General features: G+C 52.8%; 1 protein-coding gene across 2 annotated transcripts in view; it reads right to left on the reverse strand.

The window, feature by feature from the left end:
- The window catches only part of SLC6A6 (solute carrier family 6 member 6), a 120,748-nt gene that overhangs the window by 46,515 nt on the left and 56,869 nt on the right, over positions 1-17,364 (reverse strand). The window lies entirely within an intron of this gene.

Consider the following 17,364-nt stretch of genomic DNA (forward strand, 5'->3'; position numbering starts at 1 on the left):
CTCACGAGTACCTGTGTTCTATCACACTGTACCTGCGCCCCTTCCTACTGTGTACCTGTTTTCTATCACACTGTACCTGCGCCCCTTCCTACTGTGTACCTGTGTTCTATCACACTGTACCTGTGCCCTTCCTACTGTGTACCTGTGTTCTATCACACTGTACCTGCGCCCCTTCCTACTGTGTACCTGTGTTCTATCACACTGTACCTGCGCCCCTTCCTACTGTGTACCTGTGTTCTATCACACTGTACCTGCGCCCTTCCTACTGTGTACCTGTGTTCTATCCCACACTGTACCTGTGCCCCTTCCTACTGTGTACCTGTGTTCTATCACACTGTACCTGCGCCCCTTCCTACTGTGTACCTGTGTTCTATCACACTGTACCTGTGCCCCTTCCTACTGTGTACCTGTGTTCTATCCCACTGTACCTGCGTCCCTTCCTACTGTGTACCTGTGTTCTATCCCACACTGTACCTGCGCCCCTTCCTACTGTGTACCTGTGTTCTATCACACTGTACCTGCGCCCCTTCCTACTGTGTACCTGTGTTCTATCACACTGTACCTGCGCCCCTTCCTACTGTGTACCTGTGTTCTATCACACTGTACCTGCGTCTCTTCCTACTGTGTACCTGTGTTCTATCACACTGTACCTGCGCCCCTTCCTACTGTGTACCTGTGTTCTATCACACTGTACCTGCGCCCCTTCCTACTGTGTACCTGTGTTCTATCACACTGTACCTGTGCCCCTTCCTACTGTGTACCTGTGTTCTATCCCACTGTACCTGCGCCCCTTCCTACTGTGTACCTGTGTTCTATCACACTGTACCTGCGCCCCTTCCTACTGTGTACCTGTGTTCTATCACACTGTACCTGCGCCCCTTCCTACTGTGTACCTGTGTTCTATCATACTGTACCTGCGTCCCTTCCTACTGTGTACCTGTGTTCTATCACACTGTACCTGCGCCCATTCCTACTGTGTACCTGTGTTCTATCACACACTGTACCTGTGCCCCTTCCTCACGAGTACCTGTGTTCTATCATACTGTACCTGCGCCCCTTCCTACTGTGTACCTGTGTTCTATCACACTGTACCTGTGCCCTTCCTACTGTGTACCTGTGTTCTATCACACACTGTACCTGTGCCCCTTCCTACTGTGTACCTGTGTTCTATCACACTGTACCTGCGCCCCTTCCTACTGTGTACCTGTGTTCTATCACACTGTACCTGCGCCCTTCCTACTGTGTACCTGTGTTCTATCACACTGTACCTGTGCCCCTTCCTACTGTGTACCTGTGTTCTATCACACTGTACCTGCGCCCCTTCCTACTGTGTACCTGTGTTCTATCACACTGTACCTGCGCCCTTCCTACTGTGTACCTGTGTTCTATCACACTGTACCTGCGCCCCTTCCTACTGTGTACCTGTTTTCTATCACACTGTACCTGCGCCCCTTCCTACTGTGTACCTGTGTTCTATCACACTGTACCTGTGCCCCTTCCTACTGTGTACCTGTGTTCTATCACACTGTACCTGCGCCCCTTCCTACTGTGTACCTGTTTTCTATCACACTGTACCTGCGCCCCTTCCTACTGTGTACCTATGTTCTATCACACTGTACCTGCGCCCCTTCCTACTGTGTACCTGTGTTCTATCACACTGTACCTGCGCCCCTTCCTACTGTGTACCTGTGTTCTATCACACTGTACCTGTGCCCCTTCCTACTGTGTACCTGTGTTCTATCATACTGTACCTGCGTCCCTTCCTACTGTGTACCTGTGTTCTATCACACTGTACCTGCGCCCCTTCCTACTGTGTACCTGTGTTCTATCACACTGTACCTGCGCCCCTTCCTACTGTGTACCTGTGTTCTATCACACTGTACCTGCGCCCCTTCCTACTGTGTACCTGTGTTCTATCACACTGTACCTGCGCCCATTCCTACTGTGTACCTGTGTTCTATCACACACTGTACCTGCGCCCCTTCCTACTGTGTACCTGTGTTCTATCACACTGTACCTGCGCCCCTTCCTACTGTGTACCTGTGTTCTATCACACTGTACCTGCGCCCCTTCCTACTGTGTACCTGTGTTCTATCACACTGTACCTGCGTCCCTTCCTACTGTGTACCTGTGTTCTATCACACTGTACCTGCGCCCCTTCCTACTGTGTACCTGTGTTCTATCACACTGTACCTGCGCCCCTTCCTACTGTGTACCTGTGTTCTATCACACTGTACCTGCGCCCATTCCTACTGTGTACCTGTGTTCTATCACACTGTACCTGCGTCCCTTCCTACTGTGTACCTGTGTTCTATCACACTGTACCTGCGCCCCTTCCTACTGTGTACCTGTGTTCTATCACACTGTACCTGCGCCCCTTCCTACTGTGTACCTGTGTTCTATCACACTGTACCTGCGCCCATTCCTACTGTGTACCTGTGTTCTATCACACTGTACCTGCGCCCCTTCCTACTGTGTACCTGTGTTCTATCACACTGTACCTGCGCCCCTTCCTACTGTGTACCTGTGTTCTATCACACTGTACCTGCGCCCCTTCCTACTGTTTACCTGTGTTCTATCACACTGTACCTGCGCCCATTCCTACTGTGTACCTGTGTTCTATCACACTGTACCTGCGCCCCTTCCTACTGTGTACCTGTGTTCTATCACACTGTACCTGCGCCCCTTCCTACTGTGTACCTGTGTTCTATCACACTGTACCTGCGCCCATTCCTACTGTGTACCTGTGTTCTATCACACTGTACCTGCGCCCCTTCCTACTGTGTACCTGTGTTCTATCACACTGTACCTGCGCCCCTTCCTACTGTGTACCTGTGTTCTATCACACTGTACCTGCGCCCCTTCCTACTGTGTACCTGTGTTCTATCACACTGTACCTGCGCCCCTTCCTACTGTGTACCTGTGTTCTATCACACTGTACCTGTGCCCCTTCCTCACGAGTACCCGTGTTCTATCACACACTGTACCTGCGCCCCTTCCTACTGTGTACCTGTGTTCTATCACACTGTACCTGCGCCCCTTCCTACTGTGTACCTGTGTTCTATCACACTGTACCTGCGCCCCTTCCTACTGTGTACCTGTGTTCTATCACACTGTACCTGCGCCCCTTCCTACTGTGTACCTGTGTTCTATATCACACTGTACCTGCGCCCCTTCCTACTGTGTACCTGTGTTCTATATCACACTGTACCTGCGCCCCTTCCTACTGTGTACCTGTGTTCTATCACACTGTACCTGCGCCCCTTCCTACTGTGTACCTGTGTTCTATCACACTGTACCTGCGCCCATTCCTACTGTGTACCTGTGTTCTATCACACTGTACCTGCGCCCCTTCCTACTGTGTACCTGTGTTCTATCACACTGTACCTGCGCCCCTTCCTACTGTGTACCTGTGTTCTATCACACTGTACCTGTGCCCCTTCCTACTGTGTACCTGTGCCCTTCCTACTGTGTACCTGTGTTCTATCACACTGTACCTGTGCCCCTTCCTACTGTGTACCTGTGTTCTATCACACTGTACCTGCGTCTCTTCCTACTGTGTACCTGTGTTCTATCACACTGTACCTGCGCCCCTTCCTACTGTGTACCTGTGTTCTATCACACTGTACCTGCGCCCCTTCCTACTGTGTACCTGTGTTCTATCCCACACTGTACCTGTGCCCCTTCCTACTGTGTACCTGTGTTCTATCACACTGTACCTGCGCCCCTTCCTACTGTGTACCTGTGTTCTATCACACTGTACCTGCGCCCCTTCCTACTGTGTACCTGTGTTCTATCACACTGTACCTGTGCCCCTTCCTCACGAGTACCTGTGTTCTATCACACACTGTACCTGTGCCCCTTCCTACTGTGTACCTGTGTTCTATCACACTGTACCTGCGTCTCTTCCTACTGTGTACCTGTGTTCTATCACACTGTACCTGCGCCCCTTCCTACTGTGTACCTGTGTTCTATCACACTGTACCTGCGCCCCTTCCTACTGTGTACCTGTGTTCTATCCCACACTGTACCTGTGCCCCTTCCTACTGTGTACCTGTGTTCTATCACACTGTACCTGCGCCCCTTCCTACTGTGTACCTGTGTTCTATCACACTGTACCTGCGCCCCTTCCTACTGTGTACCTGTGTTCTATCATACTGTACCTGCGTCCCTTCCTACTGTGTACCTGTGTTCTATCACACTGTACCTGCGCCCCTTCCTACTGTGTACCTGTGTTCTATCCCACACTGTACCTGCGCCCCTTCCTACTGTGTACCTGTGTTCTATCACACACTGTACCTGCGCCCCTTCCTCACGAGTACCTGTGTTCTATCACACTGTACCTGCGCCCCTTCCTACTGTGTACCTGTTTTCTATCACACTGTACCTGCGCCCCTTCCTACTGTGTACCTGTGTTCTATCACACTGTACCTGTGCCCTTCCTACTGTGTACCTGTGTTCTATCACACTGTACCTGCGCCCCTTCCTACTGTGTACCTGTGTTCTATCACACTGTACCTGCGCCCCTTCCTACTGTGTACCTGTGTTCTATCACACTGTACCTGCGCCCTTCCTACTGTGTACCTGTGTTCTATCCCACACTGTACCTGTGCCCCTTCCTACTGTGTACCTGTGTTCTATCACACTGTACCTGCGCCCCTTCCTACTGTGTACCTGTGTTCTATCACACTGTACCTGTGCCCCTTCCTACTGTGTACCTGTGTTCTATCCCACTGTACCTGCGTCCCTTCCTACTGTGTACCTGTGTTCTATCCCACACTGTACCTGCGCCCCTTCCTACTGTGTACCTGTGTTCTATCACACTGTACCTGCGCCCCTTCCTACTGTGTACCTGTGTTCTATCACACTGTACCTGCGCCCCTTCCTACTGTGTACCTGTGTTCTATCATACTGTACCTGCGTCCCTTCCTACTGTGTACCTGTGTTCTATCACACTGTACCTGCGCCCCTTCCTACTGTGTACCTGTGTTCTATCCCACACTGTACCTGCGCCCCTTCCTACTGTGTACCTGTGTTCTATCACACACTGTACCTGCGCCCCTTCCTCACGAGTACCTGTGTTCTATCACACTGTACCTGCGCCCCTTCCTACTGTGTACCTGTTTTCTATCACACTGTACCTGCGCCCCTTCCTACTGTGTACCTGTGTTCTATCACACTGTACCTGTGCCCTTCCTACTGTGTACCTGTGTTCTATCACACTGTACCTGCGCCCCTTCCTACTGTGTACCTGTGTTCTATCACACTGTACCTGCGCCCCTTCCTACTGTGTACCTGTGTTCTATCACACTGTACCTGCGCCCTTCCTACTGTGTACCTGTGTTCTATCCCACACTGTACCTGTGCCCCTTCCTACTGTGTACCTGTGTTCTATCACACTGTACCTGCGCCCCTTCCTACTGTGTACCTGTGTTCTATCACACTGTACCTGTGCCCCTTCCTACTGTGTACCTGTGTTCTATCCCACTGTACCTGCGTCCCTTCCTACTGTGTACCTGTGTTCTATCCCACACTGTACCTGCGCCCCTTCCTACTGTGTACCTGTGTTCTATCACACTGTACCTGCGCCCCTTCCTACTGTGTACCTGTGTTCTATCACACTGTACCTGCGCCCCTTCCTACTGTGTACCTGTGTTCTATCACACTGTACCTGCGTCTCTTCCTACTGTGTACCTGTGTTCTATCACACTGTACCTGCGCCCCTTCCTACTGTGTACCTGTGTTCTATCCCACTGTACCTGCGCCCCTTCCTACTGTGTACCTGTGTTCTATCACACTGTACCTGCGCCCCTTCCTACTGTGTACCTGTGTTCTATCACACTGTACCTGCGCCCCTTCCTACTGTGTACCTGTGTTCTATCATACTGTACCTGCGTCCCTTCCTACTGTGTACCTGTGTTCTATCACACTGTACCTGCGCCCCTTCCTACTGTGTACCTGTGTTCTATCACACTGTACCTGTGCCCCTTCCTCACGAGTACCTGTGTTCTATCACACACTGTACCTGTGCCCCTTCCTACTGTGTACCTGTGTTCTATCACACTGTACCTGCGTCTCTTCCTACTGTGTACCTGTGTTCTATCACACTGTACCTGCGCCCCTTCCTACTGTGTACCTGTGTTCTATCACACTGTACCTGCGCCCCTTCCTACTGTGTACCTGTGTTCTATCCCACACTGTACCTGTGCCCCTTCCTACTGTGTACCTGTGTTCTATCACACTGTACCTGCGCCCCTTCCTACTGTGTACCTGTGTTCTATCACACTGTACCTGCGCCCCTTCCTACTGTGTACCTGTGTTCTATCACACTGTACCTGCGTCCCTTCCTACTGTGTACCTGTGTTCTATCACACTGTACCTGCGCCCCTTCCTACTGTGTACCTGTGTTCTATCCCACACTGTACCTGCGCCCCTTCCTACTGTGTACCTGTGTTCTATCACACACTGTACCTGCGCCCCTTCCTCACGAGTACCTGTGTTCTATCACACTGTACCTGCGCCCCTTCCTACTGTGTACCTGTTTTCTATCACACTGTACCTGCGCCCCTTCCTACTGTGTACCTGTGTTCTATCACACTGTACCTGTGCCCTTCCTACTGTGTACCTGTGTTCTATCACACTGTACCTGCGCCCCTTCCTACTGTGTACCTGTGTTCTATCACACTGTACCTGCGCCCCTTCCTACTGTGTACCTGTGTTCTATCACACTGTACCTGCGCCCTTCCTACTGTGTACCTGTGTTCTATCCCACACTGTACCTGTGCCCCTTCCTACTGTGTACCTGTGTTCTATCACACTGTACCTGCGCCCCTTCCTACTGTGTACCTGTGTTCTATCACACTGTACCTGTGCCCCTTCCTACTGTGTACCTGTGTTCTATCCCACTGTACCTGCGTCCCTTCCTACTGTGTACCTGTGTTCTATCCCACACTGTACCTGCGCCCCTTCCTACTGTGTACCTGTGTTCTATCACACTGTACCTGCGCCCCTTCCTACTGTGTACCTGTGTTCTATCACACTGTACCTGCGCCCCTTCCTACTGTGTACCTGTGTTCTATCATACTGTACCTGCGTCCCTTCCTACTGTGTACCTGTGTTCTATCACACTGTACCTGCGCCCCTTCCTACTGTGTACCTGTGTTCTATCCCACACTGTACCTGCGCCCCTTCCTACTGTGTACCTGTGTTCTATCACACACTGTACCTGCGCCCCTTCCTCACGAGTACCTGTGTTCTATCACACTGTACCTGCGCCCCTTCCTACTGTGTACCTGTTTTCTATCACACTGTACCTGCGCCCCTTCCTACTGTGTACCTGTGTTCTATCACACTGTACCTGTGCCCTTCCTACTGTGTACCTGTGTTCTATCACACTGTACCTGCGCCCCTTCCTACTGTGTACCTGTGTTCTATCACACTGTACCTGCGCCCCTTCCTACTGTGTACCTGTGTTCTATCACACTGTACCTGCGCCCTTCCTACTGTGTACCTGTGTTCTATCCCACACTGTACCTGTGCCCCTTCCTACTGTGTACCTGTGTTCTATCACACTGTACCTGCGCCCCTTCCTACTGTGTACCTGTGTTCTATCACACTGTACCTGTGCCCCTTCCTACTGTGTACCTGTGTTCTATCCCACTGTACCTGCGTCCCTTCCTACTGTGTACCTGTGTTCTATCCCACACTGTACCTGCGCCCCTTCCTACTGTGTACCTGTGTTCTATCACACTGTACCTGCGCCCCTTCCTACTGTGTACCTGTGTTCTATCACACTGTACCTGCGCCCCTTCCTACTGTGTACCTGTGTTCTATCACACTGTACCTGCGTCTCTTCCTACTGTGTACCTGTGTTCTATCACACTGTACCTGCGCCCCTTCCTACTGTGTACCTGTGTTCTATCCCACTGTACCTGCGCCCCTTCCTACTGTGTACCTGTGTTCTATCACACTGTACCTGCGCCCCTTCCTACTGTGTACCTGTGTTCTATCACACTGTACCTGCGCCCCTTCCTACTGTGTACCTGTGTTCTATCATACTGTACCTGCGTCCCTTCCTACTGTGTACCTGTGTTCTATCACACTGTACCTGCGCCCATTCCTACTGTGTACCTGTGTTCTATCACACACTGTACCTGTGCCCCTTCCTCACGAGTACCTGTGTTCTATCATACTGTACCTGCGCCCCTTCCTACTGTGTACCTGTGTTCTATCACACTGTACCTGTGCCCTTCCTACTGTGTACCTGTGTTCTATCACACACTGTACCTGTGCCCCTTCCTACTGTGTACCTGTGTTCTATCACACTGTACCTGCGCCCCTTCCTACTGTGTACCTGTGTTCTATCACACTGTACCTGCGCCCTTCCTACTGTGTACCTGTGTTCTATCACACTGTACCTGTGCCCCTTCCTACTGTGTACCTGTGTTCTATCACACTGTACCTGCGCCCCTTCCTACTGTGTACCTGTGTTCTATCACACTGTACCTGCGCCCTTCCTACTGTGTACCTGTGTTCTATCACACTGTACCTGCGCCCCTTCCTACTGTGTACCTGTGTTCTATCACACTGTACCTGCGCCCCTTCCTACTGTGTACCTGTGTTCTATCACACTATACCTGTGTCCCTTCCTACTGTGTACCTGTGTTCTATCCCACACTGTACCTGCGCCCCTTCCTACTGTTTACCTGTGTTCTATCACACTGTACCTGCGCCCCTTCCTACTGTGTACCTGTGTTCTATCACACTGTACCTGCGCCCCTTCCTACTGTGTACCTGTGTTCTATCACACTGTACCTGCGCCCCTTCCTACTGTGTACCTGTGTTCTATCACACTGTACCTGCGCCCCTTCCTACTGTGTACCTGTGTTCTATCACACTGTACCTGCGCCCCTTCCTACTGTGTACCTGTGTTCTATCACACTGTACCTGTGCCCCTTCCTACTGTGTACCTGTGTTCTATCACACTGTACCTGCGCCCCTTCCTACTGTGTACCTGTGTTCTATCACACTGTACCTGCGCCCCTTCCTACTGTGTACCTGTGTTCTATCACACTGTACCTGCGCCCCTTCCTACTGTGTACCTGTGTTCTATCACACTGTACCTGCGTCCTTCCTACTGTATACCTGTGTTCTATCACACTGTACCTGCGCCCCTTCCTACTGTGTACCTGTGTTCTATCACACTGTACCTGCGCCCCTTCCTACTGTGTACCTGTGTTCTATCACACTGTACCTGCGCCCCTTCCTACTGTGTACCTGTGTTCTATCACACTGTACCTGCGCCCCTTCCTACTGTGTACCTGTGTTCTATCACACTGTACCTGCGCCCCTTCCTACTGTGTACCTGTGTTCTATCACACTGTACCTGTGCCCCTTCCTACTGTGTACCTGTGTTCTATCACACTGTACCTGCGCCCCTTCCTACTGTGTACCTGTGTTCTATCACACTGTACCTGCGCCCCTTCCTGCTGTGTACCTGTGTTCTATCACACTGTACCTGCGCCCCTTCCTGCTGTGTACCTGTGTTCTATCATACTGTACCTGCGCCCCTTCCTACTGTGTACCTGTGTTCTATCACACTGTACCTGCGCCCCTTTCTACTGTGTACCTGTGTTCTATCACACTGTACCTGCGCCCATTCCTACTGTGTACCTGTGTTCTATCACACTGTACCTGCGCCCATTCCTACTGTGTACCTGTGTTCTATCACACTGTACCTGCGCCCCTTCCTACTGTGTACCTGTGTTCTATCCCACTGTACCTGCACCCCTTCCTACTGTGTACCTGTGTTCTATCACACTGTACCTGCGCCCATTCCTACTGTGTACCTGTGTTCTATCCCACTGTACCTGCACCCCTTCCTACTGTGTACCTGTGTTCTATCACACTGTACCTGCGCCCCTTCCTACTGTGTACCTGTGTTCTATCACACTGTACCTGCGCCCCTTCCTACTGTGTACCTGTGTTCTATCACACTGTACCTGCGCCCCTTCCTACTGTGTACCTGTTTTCTATCACACTGTACCTGCGCCCCTTCCTACTGTGTACCTGTGTTCTATCACACTGTACCTGTGCCCCTTCCTACTGTGTACCTGTGTTCTATCACACTGTACCTGCGCCCCTTCCTACTGTGTACCTGTTTTCTATCACACTGTACCTGCGCCCCTTCCTACTGTGTACCTATGTTCTATCACACTGTACCTGCGCCCCTTCCTACTGTGTACCTGTGTTCTATCACACTGTACCTGCGCCCCTTCCTACTGTGTACCTGTGTTCTATCACACTGTACCTGTGCCCCTTCCTACTGTGTACCTGTGTTCTATCATACTGTACCTGCGTCCCTTCCTACTGTGTACCTGTGTTCTATCACACTGTACCTGCGCCCCTTCCTACTGTGTACCTGTGTTCTATCACACTGTACCTGCGCCCCTTCCTACTGTGTACCTGTGTTCTATCACACTGTACCTGCGCCCCTTCCTACTGTGTACCTGTGTTCTATCCCACTGTACCTGCGCCCCTTCCTACTGTGTACCTGTGTTCTATCCCACTGTACCTGCGCCCCTTCCTACTGTGTACCTGTGTTCTATCACACTGTACCTGCGCCCCTTCCTACTGTGTACCTGTGTTCTATCACACTGTACCTGCGCCCCTTCCTACTGTGTACCTGTGTTCTATCCCACTGTACCTGCGCCCCTTCCTACTGTGTACCTGTGTTCTATCACACTGTACCTGCGCCCCTTCCTACTGTGTACCTGTGTTCTATCACACTGTACCTGCGCCCATTCCTACTGTGTACCTGTGTTCTATCACACACTGTACCTGTGCCCCTTCCTCACGAGTACCTGTGTTCTATCACACACTGTACCTGCGCCCCTTCCTACTGTGTACCTGTGTTCTATCACACTGTACCTGCGCCCCTTCCTACTGTGTACCTGTGTTCTATCACACTGTACCTGCGCCCCTTCCTACTGTGTACCTGTGTTCTATCACACTGTACCTGCGCCCCTTCCTACTGTGTACCTGTGTTCTATCATACTGTACCTGCGTCCCTTCCTACTGTGTACCTGTGTTCTATCACACTGTACCTGCGCCCCTTCCTACTGTGTACCTGTGTTCTATCACACTGTACCTGCGCCCCTTCCTACTGTGTACCTGTGTTCTATCACACTGTACCTGCGCCCATTCCTACTGTGTACCTGTGTTCTATCACACTGTACCTGCGTCCCTTCCTACTGTGTACCTGTGTTCTATCACACTGTACCTGCGCCCCTTCCTACTGTGTACCTGTGTTCTATCACACTGTACCTGCGCCCCTTCCTACTGTGTACCTGTGTTCTATCACACTGTACCTGCGCCCATTCCTACTGTGTACCTGTGTTCTATCACACTGTACCTGCGCCCCTTCCTACTGTGTACCTGTGTTCTATCACACTGTACCTGCGCCCCTTCCTACTGTGTACCTGTGTTCTATCACACTGTACCTGCGCCCCTTCCTACTGTTTACCTGTGTTCTATCACACTGTACCTGCGCCCATTCCTACTGTGTACCTGTGTTCTATCACACTGTACCTGCGCCCCTTCCTACTGTGTACCTGTGTTCTATCACACTGTACCTGCGCCCCTTCCTACTGTGTACCTGTGTTCTATCACACTGTACCTGCGCCCATTCCTACTGTGTACCTGTGTTCTATCACACTGTACCTGCGCCCCTTCCTACTGTGTACCTGTGTTCTATCACACTGTACCTGCGCCCCTTCCTACTGTGTACCTGTGTTCTATCACACTGTACCTGCGCCCCTTCCTACTGTGTACCTGTGTTCTATCACACTGTACCTGTGCCCCTTCCTCACGAGTACCCGTGTTCTATCACACACTGTACCTGCGCCCCTTCCTACTGTGTACCTGTGTTCTATCACACTGTACCTGCGCCCCTTCCTACTGTGTACCTGTGTTCTATCACACTGTACCTGTGCCCCTTCCTACTGTGTACCTGTGTTCTATCACACTGTACCTGCGCCCCTTCCTACTGTGTACCTGTGTTCTATATCACACTGTACCTGCGCCCCTTCCTACTGTGTACCTGTGTTCTATCACACTGTACCTGCGCCCCTTCCTACTGTGTACCTGTGTTCTATCACACTGTACCTGCGCCCTTCCTACTGTGCACCTGTGTTCTATCACACTGTACCTGCGCCCCTTCCTACTGTGTACCTGTGTTCTATCACACTGTACCTGCGCCCCTTCCTACTGTGTACCTGTGTTCTATCACACTGTACCTGCGCCCCTTCCTACTGTGTACCTGTGTTCTATCACACTGTACCTGCGCCCCTTCCTACTGTGTACCTGTGTTCTATCACACTGTACCTGCGCCCCTTCCTACTGTGTACCTGTGTTCTATCACACTGTACCTGTGCCCCTTCCTCACGAGTACCTGTGTTCTATCACACACTGTACCTGTGCCCCTTCCTACTGTGTACCTGTGTTCTATCACACTGTACCTGCGTCTCTTCCTACTGTGTACCTGTGTTCTATCACACTGTACCTGCGCCCCTTCCTGTGTACCTGTGTTCTATCACACTGTACCTGCGCCCCTTCCTACTGTGTACCTGTGTTCTATCACACTGTACCTGCGCCCCTTCCTACTGTGTACCTGTGTTCTATCACACTGTACCTGCGCCCCTTCCTACTGTGTACCTGTGTTCTATCACACTGTACCTGTGTTCTATCACACTGTACCTGCGCCCCTTCCTACTGTGTACCTGTGTTCTATCACACTGTACCTGCGCCCCTTCCTACTGTGTACCTGTGTTCTATCACACTGTACCTGCGTCCTTCCTACTGTGTACCTGTGTTCTATCACACTGTACCTGCGTCCTTCCTACTGTGTACCTGTGTTCTATCACACTGTACCTGCGTCCCTTCCTACTGTGTACCTGTGTTCTATCACACTGTACCTGCGCCCCTTCCTACTGTGTACCTGTGTTCTATCACACTGTACCTGCGTCCTTCCTACTGTGTACCTGTGTTCTATCACACTGTACCTGCGTCCTTCCTACTGTGTACCTGTGTTCTATCACACTGTACCTGCGCCCCTTCCTACTGTGTACCTGTGTTCTATCACACTGTACCTGTGTTCTATCACACTGTACCTGCGCCCCTTCCTACTGTGTACCTGTGTTCTATCACACTGTACCTGCGCCCCTTCCTACTGTGTACCTGTGTTCTATCACACTGTACCTGCGCCCCTTCCTACTGTGTACCTGTGTTCTATCACACTGTACCTGTGTTCTATCACACTGTACCTGCGCCCCTTCCTACTGTGTACCTGTGTTCTATCACACTGTACCTGCGCCCCTTCCTACTGTGTACCTGTGTTCTATCACACTGTACCTGCGTCCTTCCTACTGTGTACCTGTGTTCTATCACACTGTACCTGCGTCCTTCCTACTGTGTACCTGTGTTCTATCACACTGTACCTGCGTCCCTTCCTACTGTGTACCTGTGTTCTATCACACTGTACCTGCGCCCCTTCCTACTGTGTACCTGTGTTCTATCACACTGTACCTGCGTCCTTCCTACTGTGTACCTGTGTTCTATCACACTGTACCTGCGTCCTTCCTACTGTGTACCTGTGTTCTATCACACTGTACCTGCGCCCCTTCCTACTGTGTACCTGTGTTCTATCACACTGTACCTGCGTCCTTCCTACTGTGTACCTGTGTTCTATCACACTGTACCTGCGTCCTTCCTACTGTGTACCTGTGTTCTATCACACTGTACCTGCGCCCCTTCCTACTGTGTACCTGTGTTCTATCACACTGTACCTGCGTCCTTCCTACTGTGTACCTGTGTTCTATCACACTGTACCTGCGCCCCTTCCTACTGTGTACCTGTGTTCTATCACACTGTACCTGCGTCCCTTCCTACTGTGTACCTGTGTTCTATCCCACACTGTACCTGCGCCCCTTCCTACTGTGTACCTGTGTTCTATCACACTGTACCTGCGCCCCTTCCTACTGTGTACCTGTGTTCTATCACACTGTACCTGCGCCCCTTCCTACTGTGTACCTGTGTTCTATCCCACACTGTACCTGCGCCCCTTCCTACTGTGTACCTGTGTTCTATCCCACTGTACCTGCGCCCCTTCCTACTGTGTACCTGTATTCTATCACACTGTACCTGCGCCCCTTCCTACTGTGTACCTGTGTTCTATCCCACACTGTACCTGCGCCCCTTCCTACTGTGTACCTGTGTTCTATCCCACTGTACCTGCGCCCCTTCCTACTGTGTACCTGTATTCTATCACACTGTACCTGCGCCCCTTCCTACTGTGTACCTGTGTTCTATCCCACACTGTACCTGCGCCCCTTCCTACTGTGTACCTGTGTTCTATCCCACTGTACCTGCGCCCCTTCCTACTGTGTACCTGTATTCTATCACACTGTACCTGCGCCCCTTCCTACTGTGTACCTGTGTTCTATCACACTGTACCTGCACCCCTTCCTACTGTGTACCTGTGTTCTATCCCACACTGTACCTGCGCCCCTTCCTACTGTGTACCTGTATTCTATCACACTGTACCTGCGCCCCTTCTTACTGTGTACCTGTGTTCTATCACACTGTACCTGTGCCCTTCCTACTGTGTACCTGTGTTTTATCACACTGTACCTGCACCCTTCCTACTGTGTACCTGTGTTCTATCACACTGTACCTGCATCCCTTCCTACTGTGTACCTGTGTTCTATCACACTGTACCTGCACCCTTCCTACTGTGTACCTGTGTTCTATCACACTGTACCTGCATCCCTTCCTACTGTGTACCTGTGTTCTATCACACTGTACCTGTGCCCTTCCTACTGTGTACCTGTGTTCTATCACACTGTACCTGCGCCCCTTCCTACTGTGTACCTGTGTTCTATCACACTGTACCTGCGCCCCTTCCTACTGTGTACCTGTGTTCTATCACACTGTACCTGTGCCCCTTCCTACTGTGTACCTGTGTTCTATCACACTGTACCTGTGCCCCTTCCTCACGAGTACCTGCGCCGTTGTCCCACATTGTATCTGCGCCCTCTGGCCCTTCCTACTGTATACCTGTGCCCCGCTCCACCTGTGCCTATGTCCCACTTTGTGCCTGTGCTAATTCCTACTGTATACCTGTGCCCCTATCCCAGGTTGTACCCATGCCCCTTCCTGTGTACCAGTGTGCCTCTATCCCACATTGTACCTGTGCCCCGTTCCACCTCTGAGAATATTTTCACTTACAACTTTGACTGAATACTTTGCTTGTATACTTATTAATGATGTATTTATACCCTTACACACAGCAGCTCCTTCCCATTATTCCCGTCCACAGTGGCCAGCGTCTGGATGGGCAGAAAAGGGTTTTCCTGATGAGGAGGAACAACTACAGCGCGGGCGCGTTCTCGCAACTGATAACGCACGCAGCCTTGGAAAGAGACGGACGTAGGCTTGGGAAAGCCGGATTATTTGTGGGTGGCCGGGGGCATGTGCAGACGCCATGTGAGGATGACTGTGATTGACTGATTGCAAACGCCCGGCTGACGCTGGTGCCATTCAACAATCTGGCACGCAACAAATACGCCCCCCAAACAATGTAGCCAAACTGGTAACTCACATGTTAAATGTTAGCTCGCCGCGCACTGGATGGCTCCAGAACCACCCTCTATGGCCCAGATTTATCAAGCCTTGGAGAGAGATAAAGTACCAGCCAATCAGCTCCTGTCATTTTTCGAACACAGCCTGTAACATGGAAGTTAGGAGCTGATTGGTTGGTACTTTACCACTCTCCACGGCTTGATAAATGGGGGCCTTTGTGTACTATTATTAATAGCCTTTGACACATGAATAAAACGTTTGCAAATGTAGCAATCAGACAGAAAGAGCATTCTCATTATACATGTAACTACAGTCCCCAGGAGACCGCTGCTCTCTCGCACCTCACTGCTCTCTCGTACCCCCGCTGCTCTCTCGCACCTCACTGCTCTCTCGTACCCCCGCTGCTCTCTCGCACCACCGCTGCTCTCTCGCACCACCGCTGCTCTCTCGCACCCCCGCTGCTCTCTCGCACCCCCGCTGCTCTCTCGCACCCCCGCTGCTCTCTCGCACCACCGCTGCTCTCTCGCACCACCGCTGCTCTCTCGCACCCCCGCTGCTCTCTCGTACCCCCGCTGCTCTCTCGCACTCCGCTGCTCTCTCGCACCCCCGCTGCTCTCTCGCACTCCGCTACTCTCTCGCACCCCCGCTGCTCTCTCGCACCCCCGCTGCTCTCTCGCACCCCTCTCGCACCCCCGCTGCTCTCTCGCACCTCCGCTGCTCTCTCGCACCCCCGCTGCTCTCTCGCACCACCGCTGCTCTCTCGCACCACCGCTGCTCTCTCGCACCACCGCTGCTCTCTCGCACCCCGCTGCTCTCTCGCACCCCGCTGCTCTCTCGCACCCCCGCTGCTCTCTCGTACCCCCGCTGCTCTCTCGCACTCCGCTGCTCTCTCGCACCCCCGCTGCTCTCTCGCACCCCCGCTGCTCTCTCGCACCCCTCTCGCACCCCCGCTGCTCTCTCGCACCTCCGCTGCTCTCTCGCACCCCCGCTGCTCTCTCGCACCACCGCTGCTCTCTCGCACCACCGCTGCTCTCTCGCACCCCCGCTGCTCTCTCGCACCCCCGCTGCTCTCTCGCACCTCCGCTGCTCTCTCGCACCCCCGCTGCTCTCTCGCACCTCCACTGCTCTCTCGCACCACCGCTACTCTCTCGCACCACCGCTGCTCTCTCGCACCCCTGCTGCTCTCTCGCACCCCCGCTGCTCTCTCGCACCCCCGCTGCTCTCTCGCACCCCCGCTACTCTCTCGCACCCCCGCTACTCTCTCGCACCCCCGCTACTCTCTCGCACCCCCACTGCTCTCTCGCACCTCCACTGCTCTCTCGCACGCTCTCTCGCACCTCCACTGCTCTCTCGCACCTCCGCTGCTCTCTCGCACCACCGCTGCTCTCTCGCACCCCCGCTGCTCTCTCGTACCCCCGCTGCTCTCTCGCACTCCGCTGCTCTCTCGCACCCCCGCTGCTCTCTCGTACCCCCACTGCTCTCTCGCACTCCGCTGCTCTCTCGCACCCCCGCTGCTCTCTCGCACCCCCGCTGCTCTCTCGCACCCCTCTCGCACCCCCGCTGCTCTCTCGCACCTCCGCTGCTCTCTCGCACCCCCGCTGCTCTCTCGCACCACCGCTGCTCTCTCGCACCACCGCTGCTCTCTCGCACCACCGCTGCTCTCTCGCACCCCGCTGCTCTCTCGCACCCCGCTGCTCTCTCGCACCCCCGCTGCTCTCTCGTACC

Source organism: Pseudophryne corroboree, chromosome 9 (genome assembly GCF_028390025.1).
Source record: "Pseudophryne corroboree isolate aPseCor3 chromosome 9, aPseCor3.hap2, whole genome shotgun sequence".
NCBI classification, from domain to species: domain Eukaryota; kingdom Metazoa; phylum Chordata; class Amphibia; order Anura; family Myobatrachidae; genus Pseudophryne; species Pseudophryne corroboree.